The 18,982-nt window shown below is 40.4% G+C and overlaps 1 protein-coding gene across 1 annotated transcript in view; it reads right to left on the bottom strand.

Moving 5' to 3' along the window:
- Nucleotides 1-18,739, bottom strand: part of PPARG (peroxisome proliferator activated receptor gamma) — a 56,954-nt gene extending 38,215 nt beyond the window's left edge. Inside the window, exon 1 of the mRNA XM_066596480.1 lies at nt 18,545-18,739. The gene's annotated coding sequence lies outside the window, so the exon portion shown is untranslated. The remainder of the gene's footprint in view (nt 1-18,544) is intronic.
- Between the last annotated feature and the right edge of the window lie 243 nt (nt 18,740-18,982).

The following is an 18,982-nucleotide window of genomic DNA, read 5'->3' on the forward strand; positions in this document are numbered from 1 at the left end:
ATCTGTGACAGAACCTCCGACCATTGGTTCCAGCGCAGATGTAAAACCGGTCTTACTCCGTTGTCATGTTGTCACTTTCCTTTTGTGTTACTCAACAAGATACTTCTGCCATCTAATACATCATAATACTGTATAAGGCCGGCTTCACACGAGCGTGCCGGACTCCGCTGCAGAATATTCCGCAGTGAAGCCCGTCACGGCACCCCCCAGAGACCCCATACTTACCAGCGGAAGATAGTGTGAAGACGCTTCCCCGCCCACCGCCGTCGCGTCATGTGACACGCCCACCGCATCACATGACGCGGCCGGCCGTGTCACGCGACGCGGCGACCGCGTCATATGACGAGCGGCGGTAGGCGGGGCAGCGTTTTTTCACGCTATCTTCCGCTGTGTTACAGCAGGAGATAGCGTGAACGGACGGCTTCCATTGACTGCAATGGAAGCCGTCAGCGCGTACACCCGTGGCAAATAGAGCATGCCGCGGGTGAGGACGGGAGATTTCACGGTGCGAAGTTCCGCGGTGGAATTACGCATCGTGAGCATTGTGCTATTAGGTTCAATAGAACCTAATAGCAGGGGGCAACGCAGCGGATTTTTGCCGCGAATTTACGCGGCGTAAATCCGTTCGTGGGAAGGAGGCCTAACCCTTATTCATATCATTAGTATACACACCATGTGTTGAGTCTGCAAACACCACAACCTCTAAGTCACATTGTGTCTCCAACCACATATGATCATTGTTTCTTGCTGACTCTTAAAATCCTTCATTTGTTGAACAAGTTTCTTTTGTGGCTAAGAATGTATTTGCAGGCAGTTCAGTCTTAGAATAAAGCAGCTTGCTCCATAATTTGCATATTGTCTGCTAAGAGTGCTAATATATAACTTACTATTCTCGAAATGTATTCATTTGGCAGATTGCCTAGATGTATAGAGCAACGCAACGAATGAACATCAACCTGGCAGGTTTCCCAGATGTATATACTGTAAGTGCTCATTTATACGTGTGCATGCAGACAAACTAAAATAACCCTGGTTATCTTACATACTGAAAGGGCTTGGACATAGTTACATCCACCAATGCATCGCCTTTTTATTGGTCATTATCTGGTTTATGGCAGTTCATATAGAACTTAACTACATAAAAACCTGAGTAGCTTTCACTGTAAAACCGCCATACAAGTTTGTAAATTACAGTCTGGAGCTGCAGTCATAATTCTGCTGGTTGTCATTGGAAGGAGTTGACAAGCTGAGCCATAGACATCCCTAGCATATTAGTGAATGTTCACATCTGCACCAGAGATGCCGTTCTGAGCCACCAGCACAGATCTGGCATAAAACACCAGATTAAATAGCACAGCATACTGCACTATTCACTGAGCTAGTATGGAATACTTAGAGATTTCAGCTCTGAAGTACCCAGTACTGTTAATGCAGCTCTAGACTTTAAAATATGCTGTAACTCAGGATCAGTTAGATAAGTAATGCAATGTATTTACAAACTTACTCTTTCACTTAATTACACTTGTGTTTTATATCATTCAGATTATCAAACTTGTAGGGTAGCAGATTTCTGCACTAAAGTAATATTTTCAGGCTCAATACATGTTCTAATTTTATTAGTTATTTATTAGTTTATTGATTCCCAACCAAGGTTCACTGAAGAGTGCAGAAAGGGTAGTTTCACATCTGCGCTCGGGGCTCCACTTTCATGCTCCGTTCGGGGTGCAGGAAAGGGGGAATCCGCGCTGCCAAAAGGCTTCGTCTCGGGGAGGAACCAAACAGTGCCGGCAGACCCCATTGACTATAGAGCCCTGGCTTTTGGGTGAATTAAAAGCGCTGTTGTCCTGTTAGGTGTGTGCAACAGGTGTAAGAGCGATGGAGGCTTTTGTATGTCATTTCTGGATTATTACAAGTTTGTTACGTCAAAGCCATAATGCCTGGAGATCTACAGCATTAGTGTCTGTGGGGGAATTTAAAGTATTTACACCATATTGCTAGCACTTGGAAGTCACAAACTTTGGTGCACGCCATATTTGCACCAAAATTTATAACATTCTCGCCACTTTTAAAAAGTGGCAAGGGAGGTGATGCTTGTGTTTACACGGCTCATTGGCATACATTTTAGATGGAGTCTACATCAGCTTGTAGCTAGATGTCATATTCTGGCACACAGATGGCCCAAAAATACACTAATACAGCACTGTCTTTACGCTTGCTGGTGTATAAAACGCTGGTCTAGGTAAGTCATCCCTTATGTCTATGGTACTGTATGGCCATGATTAGTCCTGTGTGATGCACAGGAGAACCAAATAAGACTCAACATGGCATCAGTCATGTGACCCCTCTGACAACTTCATTACCAACATGACAACACCATAAAGAGGCAGCTAGCCATGTAAACACATATATAGTTAAGGAGTTGTAATGACCACAATCAAAAAATCATTGCTCCATCTTAAGGGCTCATTCATAAGAACAATTTTTTCATCCGAGTTCTGTCCAGTTTTGTCACTTAGCAAAATCCAACAGCATTTGTATTTTGGAGATTGTTGGCTATTGGTGTATCAATTTCTTGAGCTTTGATAAAGTATTATACAGATATCCGAATCTAAAGTAAGTATGTCGCCTTGACATGCTTCCTATAATTTTGTCACCAACTGAAAACCAGAGCTCAGCAACATGACATTAGAAGGTTCAGAGGTATTTGTTGCCCCTAAACCCTTTGCTTCTGTTACATAAGATAAAGCTGCCTTGCCTCGGATTTTGTATTGGGGCCCCAAAGCTTGAAGTCAAGCCTCTAAAAACTGCAGTAGATGAGAAACAACATCCAGATACTTACAAGTGCTAAAGAAAACTAATGAGAAATGAACCAGAGTAACCGCCAGTCATTTCCCAGAAGCCCGTTACACATTTGATAACAAACAGAATCCTGCTCACTTGATTCGAGTTTCACATGCACGTAGACAATAAGACGTCCAGGATTGGAGTCCCCTGCTGTTACTCCTACTCAGTAACGTTCAAGGAATTATTTCAAGCTTCATGAGAAGCTCAATGTGTACAGTTTATTAGGATACAACCTTTCCCTCACTTTTCTTTTTTTAGTATCAAGCTTACACGTAATCGTCCCTAAGGGAGATGGTGAACTTCCTCTATGCAGAGGAATATGGCAACGGATCATTGAGATGACTTGAAAAGAGAACCTCAAAATGATCAGACTGTGTGTAAGCCTCCAGAAAATGCAATAGTCAGCAGTGTTTATAATGGGTGGACATGTACCTGGTTGAAGGTGGGCTGTCAAAATTGTCAACAAAAGTTGTCCAGTCTGACATTAGGATAGATCGATATTATTGGACTTTTATTGGAGACGCCGGATCTTTCACTATTGGACTTTCTCTATATGGAAATGAGACCCGTGACCTTGAAGTGCAACATAAAATCAGGTGAGCAAGTTTTCCGTGGACTAATTTCAGTGTGAATCCACATTAGAATGCGAAAATCCAGCAATCTGAGCAACTTCCAATGAGACGCAGATAGTAACTAGTTGGGGCCAGTAAATCAAAAACTGCCAACCTTATGGGGTTTTCTCATATGACAGTGTAGAGAGTAAACCAAGCAGGGTATAATTGAGGAAAAACATCCAACAAAAGGAGATCCTGTAGACATGAGCCAATCTTTGATGAAAGGCGTCAAAGGATGTTGAAATTGTTCTGATGAATAGGTTGGACAGTTTCATGCAAATTGCAACCAAACACAATGCTGGTGTTCCAACTAATGTCTCAGAATGAACAACTCATCATTCCTTAGCTCGGATATGCTATAACAGCAGATGAGCAGTTAAAGTACGATTGCTGTCTAAAAAATGGTAAGACTCCAATGGGTAAAAATATGCAAACAACAGAGGGATCAGCAGCACGTACAAAAGGTGCTTGATGTAAGGAGGAGATCCACCGCGTAGTAGAGAGGTAGAAAAAAGCGTACCTTTATTAGATATCCGAGATAATTTTTACCATTATCCAATGGGCAAAAGCCTGCAAAGACTGGATGATTGAGCAGTGAAAAAATATTGCTTGTCAGATGAATCCAGATTTCTGTTGCACCGTGCTGATGGGAGGAGGGATGGAATTTGGCACAAGCAGCATGATTCGATGAAACCTTCTTGTCAGCTTATCAGAGCATGTCAGTACTTCCAGCTAATTTGCAAGACGTTTCCTGTTTGCATGGGCCAGTATTCCTTTGGAGCAAGTTGAACACCTGGTGGTATCTATGTCACAATGTATTGCTGCTATTCTGAATGCCAAAAGAGGTTCAACGCGCTACTAGTGGCAAATGTCTAATACCCCATTTACACTGAAAGATGATTGCTCAAACAACAGTTTGAGTGACAGTTTAAAGCGATTATTTTTGCATAGTCTATAGTAGCTAATTAGCTACTAAAGAGCTATGCAGGCGGAGCGGGAGACTGCCGCTATCTCTTGCTGAACACTACAGCTGCTGTGCATGAACAAACATCTGTAATGTTATCTGCGCTTATAGCTCGCGGCCCGCTGTGAACTACCAGTGGGACACGAGCTGAAAGAATCTTAGCAGCGCTGCCGACTGTGATAACAGCCTGCACCGCTGATGAGAGTTCATTGCTCATTTCTAGAAAACTAGAATTGAGTGAGGAACGAATCGTGCACGAAAACTGTACGATGTCTGTGCATTTAGACGCAACGGTTGTTGCTCAAAAGACGGCTTTGAGCAAATTCTGAGTGAGAATCATTGTCTAAATGGGCCTTTATAAATTGACCATTCAGTGTTAGATAGATAATATACAAAATAGATAAACTTGATTGATTCATTCAATAACATTACTAATATAGAGAGAATAAAACTTTCTTTATGTTATTTTTTTCTTCATTAACATTAGAGTCTACAATTCCCACAGACCTTGGATATTTTCTAAATTTGCTATTTTCACCCAACTAGATGCTCTGGTGTCCTTGAACTGGGACTTAAACAGACTTACAACAGGAAACTTAAAATGGAAGTTATTGGCTGCGGAACAGCAATAGATGCAGTAGTTATTTTCATTTTCTATTTGCATGAGAATGTTCACAGGACATGGAGACCCAGAGGTTCCTGAAAATAGAAATAATCTACCCCAAACTCAAGATTATGAGAATGGATCCCTTTAATTAAAACAGCAATGACCACAGCAGAAATGTTTATCCACACTTAAAAATATATTTTATTCACCAAATTTCCATATGGAATGAAAAAAAAGTCTTGCATCATTTTTACTAGAAAACTACCATAGTGTCCATTGCACAACCCGAAGCCTAGGTCCATCAAAAAGGAACATAGTCTTGCATATTAGGAAAATGTATTAACATAATAGTTTCCTAATAAGTTTAAGAACGGAGCAATTTAATATACCATTAATTTTTCTTACTGCAACCTGTGTCTATTGTGCTTTAGACAGAATACAGGTGGCCATTATGATGATTTTCTTGCAGGTCTGCAACTAGGACCTGCCGCTGTTCAGCTCTATTATCTTACTTGCTGGAACTTGTGCTTCTATACAGACTGCAGAATTATAATGACCTACTATACTTCTGAACTAAAGGAAATGACTTTTCTAAATTTTTACCACCAGTGTTTGCAAAATCCAATTATCTCGTATTTGAGTTTTACTTCTGGGTTGCCCACATAGGCGTGAAGCTAGAAACCTTCGGCTGTGAGTGCTGTTTGCACAGGGCAGGACTGCATCTTGCGTGTGAACTGGTATTGGACTTGATAATGATCTGTATATCCCATTATAATTTCACTGGCTTGTGATTTGCTGTCCTGGACACACCTATCGTCCAGTTCCTCAGCCATAAAATCGGCGGCACTAACTAGCTAGATATCTTTATCAAGGTTTTTTTTGCTTGTCAGGAGTTAATATGCTTTGTACTTATGTTCTCTCTTTATAGAATCATTTCTTGGAGTTATACATTAACTTCCCAGTGGGTTGGATTTTGATGATTTCCTGCATTTGGCAGAGTCTGAAATACTTCGTTACAAGAATTTGCAGATGAAGAGATTTTAAGAAAAAAAAATCATTAACTTACAAATAGCGTTTTATTATAATGCAGCAAGAAACATTACAAAATTGAGAACCACATATCTACTAAAATATTAAACTCTGCAAAGATTCAGACAGAGCAAATGCACAGTCCTGAATTAGTGAATAGCCAGACAATAAGAGACTCCCTTTTAGGGATTTGATTTAGGCATCATTAAAACCACATTCACGTCTGCGCTAATCAGTTCCGTTCTTTGGCTCCATTATAGGAGTAGAGCAATGAAAATTGCGGTGTGCCAGATCTGTTATATAATGGACACCAATGACTTGCAATGGACTCCATTGACTATTATGGTGTCCATCTTGTTTTTATCATGATGTCTGTCATTTTACTGGACAAAATAGCGCAGTACTTGATATTCACTATTCTCTTCTGTGAGATCTAAAACTTATCTAGTGAATGCCAACACTAGTCATTAGAGATGAGCAAACTTTTGAAGTTGTAGTTTGGTCGATTTGCTTAATTTTGGAAAGAAGACGAAGACAGAAGAAGAAGCCTCTGCAATCAGATTTGAACCTAAGACCCCAGTGCTGCAAGGTAGCAGTGCTAACCCCTTCATTCTCCCCATTTAGCCACAACAAATCAGGTGAGTTTCAGGTTCGCCACAACCCAAACTTTTAGCTAAGCTTGACCTGAAACAGAATTCGACTCGACTGGTTCGGTTCGCTCAACACAAGTGATATTTAACTAAATAAATCTACCCATTGTTTTGAGAGGAATAGGCTTATAATTGGAATGGAGGGAATTTGAGAAGTGGTCCACTGACACTCCAGGCACCACTTATCTTATCTTATAGATAACAAAAGACTGGAGAGGTAGAGTGCCTTTGAAGAGGTACCTCAATTGTAAACTTATTGTATGGCCCACCATAAGGGAGATCATAGTATATAGGGCCTTTTCTGGTAACCTCCACCTGTCACACGTTAATGGCCTACCCTTAGCCATCAGTGTGTAGCCCTGGTAAACCTCTTTAAAGCGACCCTCTGGTTTTGGGACAAAATTCTGTCCTGGGATCAGAGGGGGCGAGGGGCAAAACCTGCAGTAGTTCTTCTCTGCCAGCCATCTGACCCACCAGTTCTGGGACCCGATTTTGGCTAGTCAAGATGGCTGTTGCAATTTTCTAACTACAATACTTTATGCACACTATGCACTACTCTCTGATTTGGCCAGCACTGATCATGTGAGCAACCCTAGCCATCAGAGAGCAGATATAGTGCATTGATAGTCTAACACTACCATGCAGTGTATGGATTAGGTAGTCTGAAGATCGCGTCAGCCATCTTGGAAACCAACCTGTCTATCACAAAGCAGCCATGCTTTCTAAACCTCTAGAATCCCATTAAACACAACCAGAGAAAATAGCAGACAGACAATAGAACCTGTCTATAAAGTGCTTTCATTCCACTTTAATTCTATAATATTGTTTGCAATACTGTTTTTTACAAATGACCCCCAATCAGCTGATCAGAACCTGTTGGAGAGAGATGGAAATATAAATCATGGCTGTAAACTAGTGTTGACTTCTACACAGCTGTCTTTAGTCACTCCTTGAAATGTGAGCTTGTTTCTTGCACAGTTCTACTTCTTCAGACACGAAAATGGGAACTAATGTAAAAGACTATACATTATCTACAGAAAGCATGAAATTTTCAGCATTCTTATGCTGACTATGTATTTTGTAGCTGAATGTAATATATGTTCTGTTTTAGCTAGGGCTAAAATATCTTAAAGGCATTATCTGACAGTAATAAGTTATACTTTATCCACAGAATAGGGAATAACTATCTGAGCAAAGTTTCTGACCACTGAGAGTTCTGAGCGACCTCAAGTTAATGGACTGGTGGCCACATGTGTACACTACAACCCCATTTATTATAATGGGACTGCTGGAGATAGCCGAGTGCTTATACTCGACTATCTCTGGAAGTCTCATTGAAATTCATTATGCAGTAGTCTACACGTGTGACCACCTTTTCAGACCTCTTGAGCTACATGGCATGGGTGCTTTCTCTGCACCCTTATAACTGTTTCCTTGAGAGTTTTTTGTCACAGATACACAATTCTGACCAGTTATATGGTTAACTTAAAGGTAAAAGTATGAAGAAATTGAATGAAGGTGGAAGTTTTTTGCAAGGGTGTTTTAAAGGGAATCTCTCAGCTTCAATACACTGTCCAAATTGCAGGCAGCATGTTATAGAGCAGGAAGAGCTGAGCAGATTGATATAAAGTTTTATGGGAATAGATTCAGTATAACTTGTAAGTATTTTATTCACTTAAATCTCTGCTAATTCTGAGTTTGGGCTGACAAATGTTTGGGCTGACAAATTCCCTTTAAAGGGGTTTCTGTCTGTCATTAAAAAACAAAAATTCTATACTCACCTATTCCTCCCTCATCAGACTACTTACCAGATCTGCTCCTCACTAATTTGCTCCTGTCTCCTGCAGTCCCGGTGGAAAGAGGTGGTCACCTCACCTCTAGCTGGCTGATTCTTCTGTTTCCTGTGACATTACGCACATTCATAGGCAGTCTCCTTCCTGCCTGGCAATGTACGTTACGTCACAGTTCAAAGCCTAGCAGGCAGTGCCGGGCTATTGCAGAGACTGCGCATGCCTGCTGTCTCTGCAATAAATAGATCAGCGTTCCTTCCTAGCCAGTGAACACTACGTCACAGGGACATGACCTTCACTGATGTGCCGAAAGGAGAATGCAAAGTATGCTAGCTTCATAGCAAGGAGAAGAGAATGCAGACAACTTTTGGTGAGCTGACACGGGGGACTGGTTAACACCAGTGAAGAGAAGATGTGGTAAGGAGTCTGCCTGTGGAGGAATAGGCGAGTATAGAATTTTTTTTTTCTTTTATGATAAAACCCCTTTATGCCACTTTCATGCTAGCATATTTTTGCTCTGTACTAGATCACCTAATGTAAGTTTACAGGGCTAATCAAATGGTCACATTATTTCGGCCTCTTTTTGAAAATGCAGCATCTAATTTCTGCCTATTTGCCTCCATATTTGTACTCTTTTCTATTAGGCAAATACAAATCAGTATTTGCCCAATATAAAACAATAAAAACACAGAGGAAAATATGGATGAAAATGATGACATACAGATGTAATGTCTTTCAAAACACATCCGTAATACGGATCTGTATTACGGACGTGTATTTATACGCTCGTCTGAAACCAGCCTTAAATCTGGATAATTTGTAATTATTTTGTGGGTTTCCCCTGAGAAGTTCTATGAGTTCTTTGCAATATCGTTTGCAGGGACTTTGTTCCCCTTCCCTCCCTGAATCAGTAGATCATATGAGTTCTTTATTGACCTTTTCCCTACATTCAATTATATCATATCCATTGTGCAATAAAAGCCACCTACACAAGTGATGTAATAAATGTAGGCTCTTTAATGCCTGTGTCATTGGGATGTGGTTTTTGTACATTTTTTAGAAAGGGTTCAAGAGAGTGTAAAACAGAAGTGTCTGAGACGTGTGCATTTCACAATTCACAAATGACATATTACAAATTGTGGGCAGAAGCTGATGACTGATTATGTGGTTTGTTAAAACATAAAAGTCACCAGGTTATCCTGGATTACTCTTTATCACATGTAAACTTAAAGGGGTTGTCCCGCGGCAGCAAGTGGGTCTATACACTTCTGTATGGCCATAATAATGCACTTTGTAATATACATTGTGCATTAATTATGAGCCATACAGAAGTTATAAAAAGTTTTATACTTACCTGCTCCGTTGCTGGCGTCCTCGTCTCCATGGTGCCGACTAATTTTCGCCCTCCGATGGCCAAATTAAACGCGCTTGCGCAGTCCGGGTCTTCTCCTGTTCTCTATGGGGCTCCGTGTAGCTCCGTGTAGCTCCGCCCCGTCACGTGCCGATTCCAGCCAATCAGGAGGCTGGAATCGGCAATGGACAGCACAGAAGCCCTGCGGTCCACGGAGACAGAGGATCCCGGCGGCCATCTTCAGCAGGTAAGTATGAAGACGCCGGACCGCCGGGATTCAGGTAAGCGCTGTGCGGGTTGTTTTTTTAACCCCTGCATCGGGGTTGTCTCGCGCCGAACGGGGGGGGGGGGGGGGGGGTGTTAAAAAAAAAAAAAAACCCGTTTCGGCGCGGGACAACCCCTTTAATTTAAAGGGCAATAGAAATAGTCTATAGCTTATAAATGGAGCTGCTAATATCATTTGCACATTATGAGTGTGATACGACATATGTGATAAACATAAGTGAAGAAGATATGGACTTCTGTTATTAATCAAAGAAAACTACACTTGACTGCCCGGAGGAGAGCTGGGTTATAATTTAACAAAGAATCATGGACAAGTAAACTTTTTTTTATGGGCAGATTATAAAACTGAAAATCATAATACATGAAGAATTTTGTAAATTTCATATTGGAATTGCTGCGGCAAACGGCTGACTCCGCTGTGGAAAGCCGTAGCCGGACAGTCATATTCCAAGTAGTAGTCACTGCAAAGGTAATGTACAGTAGCATTACATGGCAGCCATTTAGATGCCATAGCAATACGGAGTCTATTGTAAAGATCGGATAATGGCAATTACATGACTAGGAGGTCTGGCACATCCAGTTTGGGTTACTAGGAAGATGAAGATGCCAGATAATATTCATCGGTAGATTGATGATGATTGTTTCAGTCTTGCTGTTCAGGGATGATAAATTAATGTTTCTTCAAAGACTTTCCCTATCTGTAATTATTTTCACTCATGTAGGCAGTCATGCATGCACTAAGTAAATTATCTGCATATAGCACCGTGATGCAACTGACCCTCACTAGAAGTCACATGCAACTAGTCATACACACCACATGCAACCTGTGCTAAATATCAGCTGTGACCTTTTCTAAAGTACATGTATTAATAAAAATATATCTTGAATCCTTGGTGCAATAAAGTTATGCAGTTATTTTATTACATTTTCACATCAAAGTGCATCCTAGTGCAGAGCATACTGTATTATATTGTATGGCAAAGTATACATAAAAATACCATAAAAGGAAATGTGTAGTGAAAGTGAATATCTGCTTGCTACTTTACATATAATGCTATATTTGGTATAATTTAAAAAATGATAAAACAAATACATGGAAAACTATTAAATTACTAATACAAATAATAAGAAAATAAATATTCATGCATAATACATAAAAGTAATCATATAAAAGCTGGTATAACAGGCAAACTAATAAAACACTTGAAAGAAAAAGCAAATAAACTGCACTATAAATATGTAAAATTTAACCTTTATAAAACCCACATAAAATCAGCAAATGTGCATTTGAAGGACAAACAAATTTAACTTGTTTCATACCCTTTTACCCCCCAATGTTGATCCAGAGGAAGGCAAAAAACAGAATGAAACAATGAGGTAGAAGCCAATTTTATATTTTACAAGTCCAGTGCTTGCTATTACTCTGGTCTGGTGAGGCCACAAAATTTCCACCATCCAGTGAAGAGCTGGTGGTGTCACTATAAAGGATTAATGGCACTATTAAGTGGTTCTAAGGCATGGCGGTTCTGGTGTATCTTGTCTCCACCAGAAGTATGGGTGGAGAGCTGCAAAGTGACAGGTAATGTCTTTGTTCCGCCCTGTTAATGCCCCTCTAAGCTTCCAACTTTCTGTAGCGGCACTCACCGCGGCTTCTCCCCTTCTCTCCTTGTTACTGCATAAGTGAAGAAGAACCTGATCCCACCCTACACCCCCCAATTCTGCATCCCCCCCCCCCCCCCCGCCGGCCGGTTGCCGGCGTTCGCGCTATGTGACAGTGTCCAGGCGCGAAAGCACAGATGTCTGCGACTGTTGAACTCCCAGGGGTCAGCGGTGAATTACAGGCTGCAGCCGGAAGAGGTGAGATGTGTTCCCCCTGTGAAGTGTGCTGTGTGGCCTGGTAACAGTGAGAATGACAGGTGGAAAGTTACTGAAAATCCCTGCCCTTACCAAAGGTAAGCCTTCCTTCCTGGTTGAAGCTGCCTCCTATACTCTCTCAGGTCCTGCCATCCCGGCTTGCTGCCGGCTTCTTGCTTTCCTACATGCCAGCAAAACATTGCAGGTGGCCGTGCCTGTGGACAGAAGGTGTGTTTCTGGCAGCCAATGAGAAGTGTTGTGGGCGTTAGCTTTAGCTCAGACAGCCCAAGCCATACTGACGGTGTCGACAAGATACACCAGTACCAGGCATGTCAACAGCATCTCACAAGCATAATGAAGTGGGCCCCTAGGCAAGCAATGTATGGAGGCCATACGACCCCTTATTGTGGAGCTGTACAGCCTTCGTGCACTGGTGTACAGGCTTTGTTAGGTGCCATATTTACAGAAATGTTCTGTATGACAACCCTATTATGGCTCCATACAAAGCAAAGACATAATGCCATGGTGTGCATGAGCCCTTACATTTTACTTAAGCATGCTGAATAGAAGCACTGCAACTACCATTAGGCAAGACCCTCGCTGACTAAAAATCAATCAAGATCTCTGCTCCTTCAGTTTAAGGGCGGCTTCACATGAGCGTATTTGCGTGTGTAAAATTTACGTGTGCAAAACACAGAAAACAGAACCCATTGATTGCAATAGGTTTGTTGTTCTTTCCCAATTTTGTGCGTGCAAAAAATGGAACCAACTCTATTTTTGTCTGCATTTGCGCACCAGGTGTCCCCATAGAAGCCTATAGGAGGTGTGCAAATGCACAAGCAATGCATGCACAGATGTACTGCACATTTCTGTGAAAAAAAAGGACACATCTGAAACTGATTAGGCTAAATAGCCATTTAAATCAGGGTGTGTATGTCTGCCGCATGCAAATAAACATGCATTGCGTGCATAATAAAGTACAGTTAAATGCACTGTTATGCATGTAAAAAAGCTTTGTACATAGCACAAATACATTGCACTGAGGCATGCGCAAAAGCACATATGTCCATGTGAAGCTGCTCTAAGTCAGAAATTTCCATATCTCACCCATATCTACCCAAAGCTTATTGAACTAAATATGAAAGTGGTTATAATATGAATCCCATCAACAATTTTAAAATACATGAAAGCATTCAAAAGTTTGTTCGAGTGAAATAAACATCTGATATATATAAGAAGTCATTACTACTACAGGAATACTTAATATACCATTTATCCAGCTTGTTTCACTTTACATTATATACTGTTTTTTTTACATAACATGCAGAAGCCACAAATCTGATCCCAACTAAAGCTTTGTAAGTCACTGAGCTAATTCTATTCTGTTGCCCATGTGATTTTATCATGTTTGTGTTAATGTGCTAGATGTGTATCATCACTGCCGCTACTTTTTAATGTACCTTGGAAGGATGAAGTGGGAAGTTTTTGTATTAGAGCAAACATTGATCAATGCTAATTCCCCTCTACATTCTTTGTCAAGGTCCGATTGGCTGACCAGAGTACTAAAGGATTCCCCGTGAGCCCAGCCTCAGACACCTCAATAAGCCCAAATGCTCCAGCAGACGGCATCCTCATTTTGCGTTGACTGTGCAGGGTCTAGATCTATTACGCCTTACTGATGATATGTCCTGTGTGTACAAGGATAACTACAAAGTTTTCTCTGGTGAACCCAACGAAGTCAAGTCAAGCACTGTTCTTTGCATCAAATTATGAGCCTAGCTTAGGTTCATTGATAGATAACTATGGGCTAATATGTACTAAATAATACTTGTCAATGTAATGTCTACAAAACATCTAGAACATGTTTGGAAGGCTTGTGTGAAGTTGTTACTGTATGGAAGTGAACTACAGAGGTAGATCCTCTCAGTACTTTTTGAAATGACGTCTTTGAATTTATAGATTATCAGTAGCATTCCGGCTCAGATGGGCAATTTCCAAGAATAAGGAGACAAACCCCGTAAATATACAAATCTTACATTAACAAGAGAATTTATAGACCTGAAAAATATTTTAACTCTATTTTGTCTCTACTGGATATTCTCAGTCAATTATATGTCCAGAATAAGGAACTGAGAAACTACGATTCAAAAAAATTCTACGAGGAACCTACAACTACTGGGTTACGCTTGATTTAAAGTATTCCAGTGAAACCTTTTTGAGATGACCACTCAAGATAGCATTGCAAAAATGGTCTTTTATGGAGATGGTCTTCTCAAAGAAGATTGAAGACCATCAGTTATTACAATGGCTGAACTGAAAATTTGTCACAAGAAGTTTGGTCTGAATAAGGAGGTGGTCTTCTCAAAGAGGTGGTCTTATGGAGAGATTTCACTGTATTTTTAATGCCTTATAATTAATAAAGACTTTGCAACCTGAAAATGATAAGAATAGACGTCTCTTACAGCAGAATGTCCCGTTCCATACTGGAGCATAATGCAACATATTTCAGATTATATCCCTTTGCAGGAACATACATAGAGGAGAAAAGGCCAATTAGCAAAAGAGGAGTCATTTTCCATTTACTGTAGGACAGCCACCCATCTTTAAGCTTGATTTTCTCTGTCTTCTCATATTGTGTTGGGAAGATGTGCTGTTTGATACTTGGCCCCGGCTTAAGGCCCTTTTACACAGAACGCTTATTATTTAAACGAGCGAAAATGAATGATAATCGTTCAGTGTAAACGTAGCCAACGATCGCAACCACTACTGCTAATACTGGAGTGCTATCCACACACATTTTTAAACTATAACTATTGGGAAAGAAGAAATAATAAGCTGGAGGCCGGGATCCAATGCTTGTACAGAATCCCTTCAGCAGGGGCTCTATTGTCCCTCTATATGAGATTAAAATGCATTTTTCAAGTAGGGTTTTTTGAGTGAATAGGGCTGATGGGTGGGTGCAGGTACAGTTAGGGTTCATTCACACGACCATATCCGTAAAATGCCGTTGGAGTCCTGCAGAGTTTTACCGGTCTATGTGAGCCAAAAGAGACCACGTATGGCAGCGAGTGCACTGCGCATGAGTGCGTATCTCACGCATGCGCTTATACACAGTGTGACTATTTTTAAAAAATTTATACAAAAGTATGGGGCTCACGCTACATGGTACAGCGAGAAATAGAGCATGCTGCAATCTATTTCTTGTGTGCATTGACACACAGTGTCTACAAGCTAATGTGAATAGATCAATGAAAGTCTATTTACTTTCATTGACTCCTTTCACCACGTGTCACATGGCTGTGCATTGCGGCTGCTATACGTGTCAAAATCACGGGCGTGTGAATGATCCTAAGGGTGAATATTGGCATTTAAATTAATATATAGGTTTGTATCTATTGCTTTTATTTATGTTTCTTGATGGAGAACATAATGTACTGGAAAACCAGGTATATATACTTCTACAAAGTTCGTTTGGCTCTGTCGTTATAATAATTACTGTTTTCAGTTTTCTAACCAGGCTGAGCATCCCGTAAATCTATAAAGCTTCTTTTTTTTTTATTTACACTTAAATCTTGGCAGTTTCAGAAGAAGGCCAAGTGCTAAGGCTTGGCACTGTAAAGCTGTCTATACATGTTAGATAGTAGTCATCTAACTGTTCTGATCTCCCCGCATGCACATGGTCGCTTCGCTCGGCATGTGTTCTCAATGAGGAGAGAGAAATACATCCCCTATCAGACTCCTCCTGTGTCAGCTTATCTCCTCTGAGAACAAAAGGGTTAGGCATTTTGAAATCTGACTACTCAATACTTCTGTCCCCTGGCATCTGCCATCGGGGCAGAGCGGGCAGGCCCCATACACAATCGATGGTTGGCCAATCCCACCAAATAGGAGGATTTAGCTGAACTTGATCTAATACATCATAGGTAATATTAAAGTGTTCTTAAAGAAAATGCAAAACTAACTAGTAAATACACTGGAAATACCTGATTTACTACTACGTTAATGATTTAGTGACTTAGACATAAAGGTATTTAGTTTTGAGCCTGGAGATTAGTGGAGTCTTTCTACAATGACATATCTTCGTTTCCTAAAATACAATTGAGCTGGCAATTAGCTAATGTCCACCTGTATGCATATACTGTACATACAGAACAAACAGGAACCTGACTGTCAAGGAAGAATGCTGCCTAACATCACAATCATTTACAGATGGAAGGAATGTGACACCACAAGCGGTTAACAAAGTGTAAGACATCACGAAAAAAAGGCCTCCTCGGTACGCACAGTAGAGTGCACACTGTCAGTATAAAGTAACCTGGCATGGTGACAATTGTAATGCCCTATTGTAACTCATGGGGCAGAACATGCACTCATTTGACCTGAACTTTTGATAAGGTTCAAAGGCATTCTGTGGATTGACATCATTAGGGCTCCTCTAACAGAGTACTTACACTTGCGGAACTTAAATTTTGTCACTATGTGTTGATAATAGGAACATGATTTATGTATAGACAGAACACATCCAAATCCCTTAGAGACCTTTCATATAAAACGGGATATTCCACAATAGCATTGCAGAGTACGCCCTCCTGCGGAATATTCAGCCCCCAAATCCGCGCTGATAACATATAGAAAATAGCAGAATCCTTCCAGCACTTATGCATTAAAATCTGCAGTTAGTAGATACAATTTTGGAGCGGAATTCAGGAACGGCATATTCCGCAACGCTGTTGCAGAATATTCCATCCCCTGCGAAAGGTTCTGTATGGTACGGTGCAGGGTGCGCTACATTTTATATTTGTATATGCTAGGAAACAATACAACCACATATAGAGTCAAGCTGATTTTCCACTCCTACTTGAACTGAGAGTTTTAAAGAATGACCCAGCCTGGATTTGGTAGCAAGCTGGTTCAGGAAATGTGCGTAATAAATGCTCATTCTATTAAATAGTATTATGAAATATCTTTTATTACATCTTAAACATCTCCTTATTTCCTGATATACTAAATTCTTTTGCAACATTTCCCTGACAGAACTTGTCAGCAACTGCTGATTGCAGATCACTTAAGACGCACACGTGGGCTCCCCACAATCCACTTCCTAAATCTCTTTACATCATATGACCCAGCAAATGAAAACTCTGCAAAGTATTCCTGCTGATTCACATGAAGAATGTGATTTGTGACGTCTGAGGCCAAAAACTGCTTCGTTCTTAGCTGTTTGGCTAGAGATTTATAAGTTGTATGAGAATGATAGATCACAAGCAATCATCTTTACTCTAAAATAACCGTTTTATTGTTTCCTAATTTCCAAAATGTATTTGCCTTTTAGTTCTTATACCCACGGTCATACAATAGAAAAATCGCAATGCAAAAATGACATTTGTATTATTTGCTTTACTATGATCAGGATGATTTTCCATGCAACATGATATATTGCATGTATGGTGTTTGCCTGATCAGGGGAAATGTTTTATGTCCATGTCATGGATAATAATAAAAAAAATGCCAATTATATAACTGAGAACTTTAATCTATGCTCACTTTAACTAATCTGTTATTGCAGATGCATCCCCCGCAGTAGTCTGAGAGATTACCATATTACAAAATAGGTAAACTGATATCACAGTCTGTTGCAATCAGACTCTAACCTGCCCGCAGTACATGCTATATCAGCTCTAGAATATCACATATTGAATGGTTCTTATTCCCTTGCTATACCAAACAGCAGTAAAAATTCACTTATTTCCATCAGTAACCACCCTCCAGCCCGAAGTACATTATATAACTTCCAGAACAGGTGAGTTATTACTGACCACTCTCCCTCTCTCAGTACATCACATACTGACCAATCAGCAGTGAAAGATATATGGCTAAACTTCTATATCCATTCAGTACCTTCCTGGATAGATTGTAGCCCACAATATGTAACATACTGACCATCCTATATCCCTAAGTACAGTAGATAATGACCAGGTTGTTGCCTCCAGTAAATCACTTCTGGTTATTCTCTTACCATAGTCTATTATACACTGATGAGAAAACTGAAAACTCTATAATTAATTCATAAAACCTTGATATTGCAATGGCAACAATATTGCAACATTGTAAACCAACCTATATATACATTAATTAAGATTATGTAGTCGGTCCATTATATAAGATTTGTACAGTTACTTGCAGATGAAAATCCATGTGATAATTTGAATGAAATAAAAACTTAAAAAATTAGTCTGGTCCTGATATTTCAATGGAAATGTGTATAGGGTCACATTAGCAGGGGTCCTGGAGCTGAGGGCTCCACCACAGATATCCAGGATGAACAGGTCCTTGCAATGATCAGCCCATTAAAATCAATGCAGGGCTCTGTTTGTTTTGAACATGCGTTATTAGGGTCCAAATTCAAACACCTCCATCAGTGTGACACTTGTGACATATATAATAGACATGTTATTAAATGATCAGGATACCCCTTTAATTATGTGCATTCCTACTAATGCAATGGAAGAAAGTGCATGTGTATGGAATATAAATTAGTGAGATGAATAGAACTGACCTGCAATGGTTATCAGTCTGTAGGACAAGTTGTGCTCTTGATGGCCAGTTGTTATCTTGCAGCTCAGTAGTAGTCAGCCATAAACTTGGAGGAGAGTCCAGGCTGGATGTGGTAGTGTCCACTTAGCTGCAGCTGTCACATGAAGTGAGGACACTTAAGTCTCTCTACTATTCTGTGTGTCTCTTCCCTTTCATCAGTTCCTGCCTGTACTATAGTGTCAAGCTGTCTTGTATCTGTCACTCCCCTTTCCTCTCTGAGGTCCTCCTTCTCTCCACCCCATGCCTTCATAGACTGTGGAGGACACATTAGTTACTGTCCCAACTCCACAGAACTGACCATCAGCCTCTGCCTGTATAATTTCATTACTTTGTAGGGTGATTTTAGCATTTTCCAAATACAGTAATATTCCAAATAAACCTGATTAAGGTGATGCTGCCA

This window comes from Eleutherodactylus coqui, chromosome 3, assembly GCF_035609145.1.
Source record: "Eleutherodactylus coqui strain aEleCoq1 chromosome 3, aEleCoq1.hap1, whole genome shotgun sequence".
Classification (NCBI taxonomy): Eukaryota; Metazoa; Chordata; class Amphibia; order Anura; family Eleutherodactylidae; genus Eleutherodactylus; species Eleutherodactylus coqui.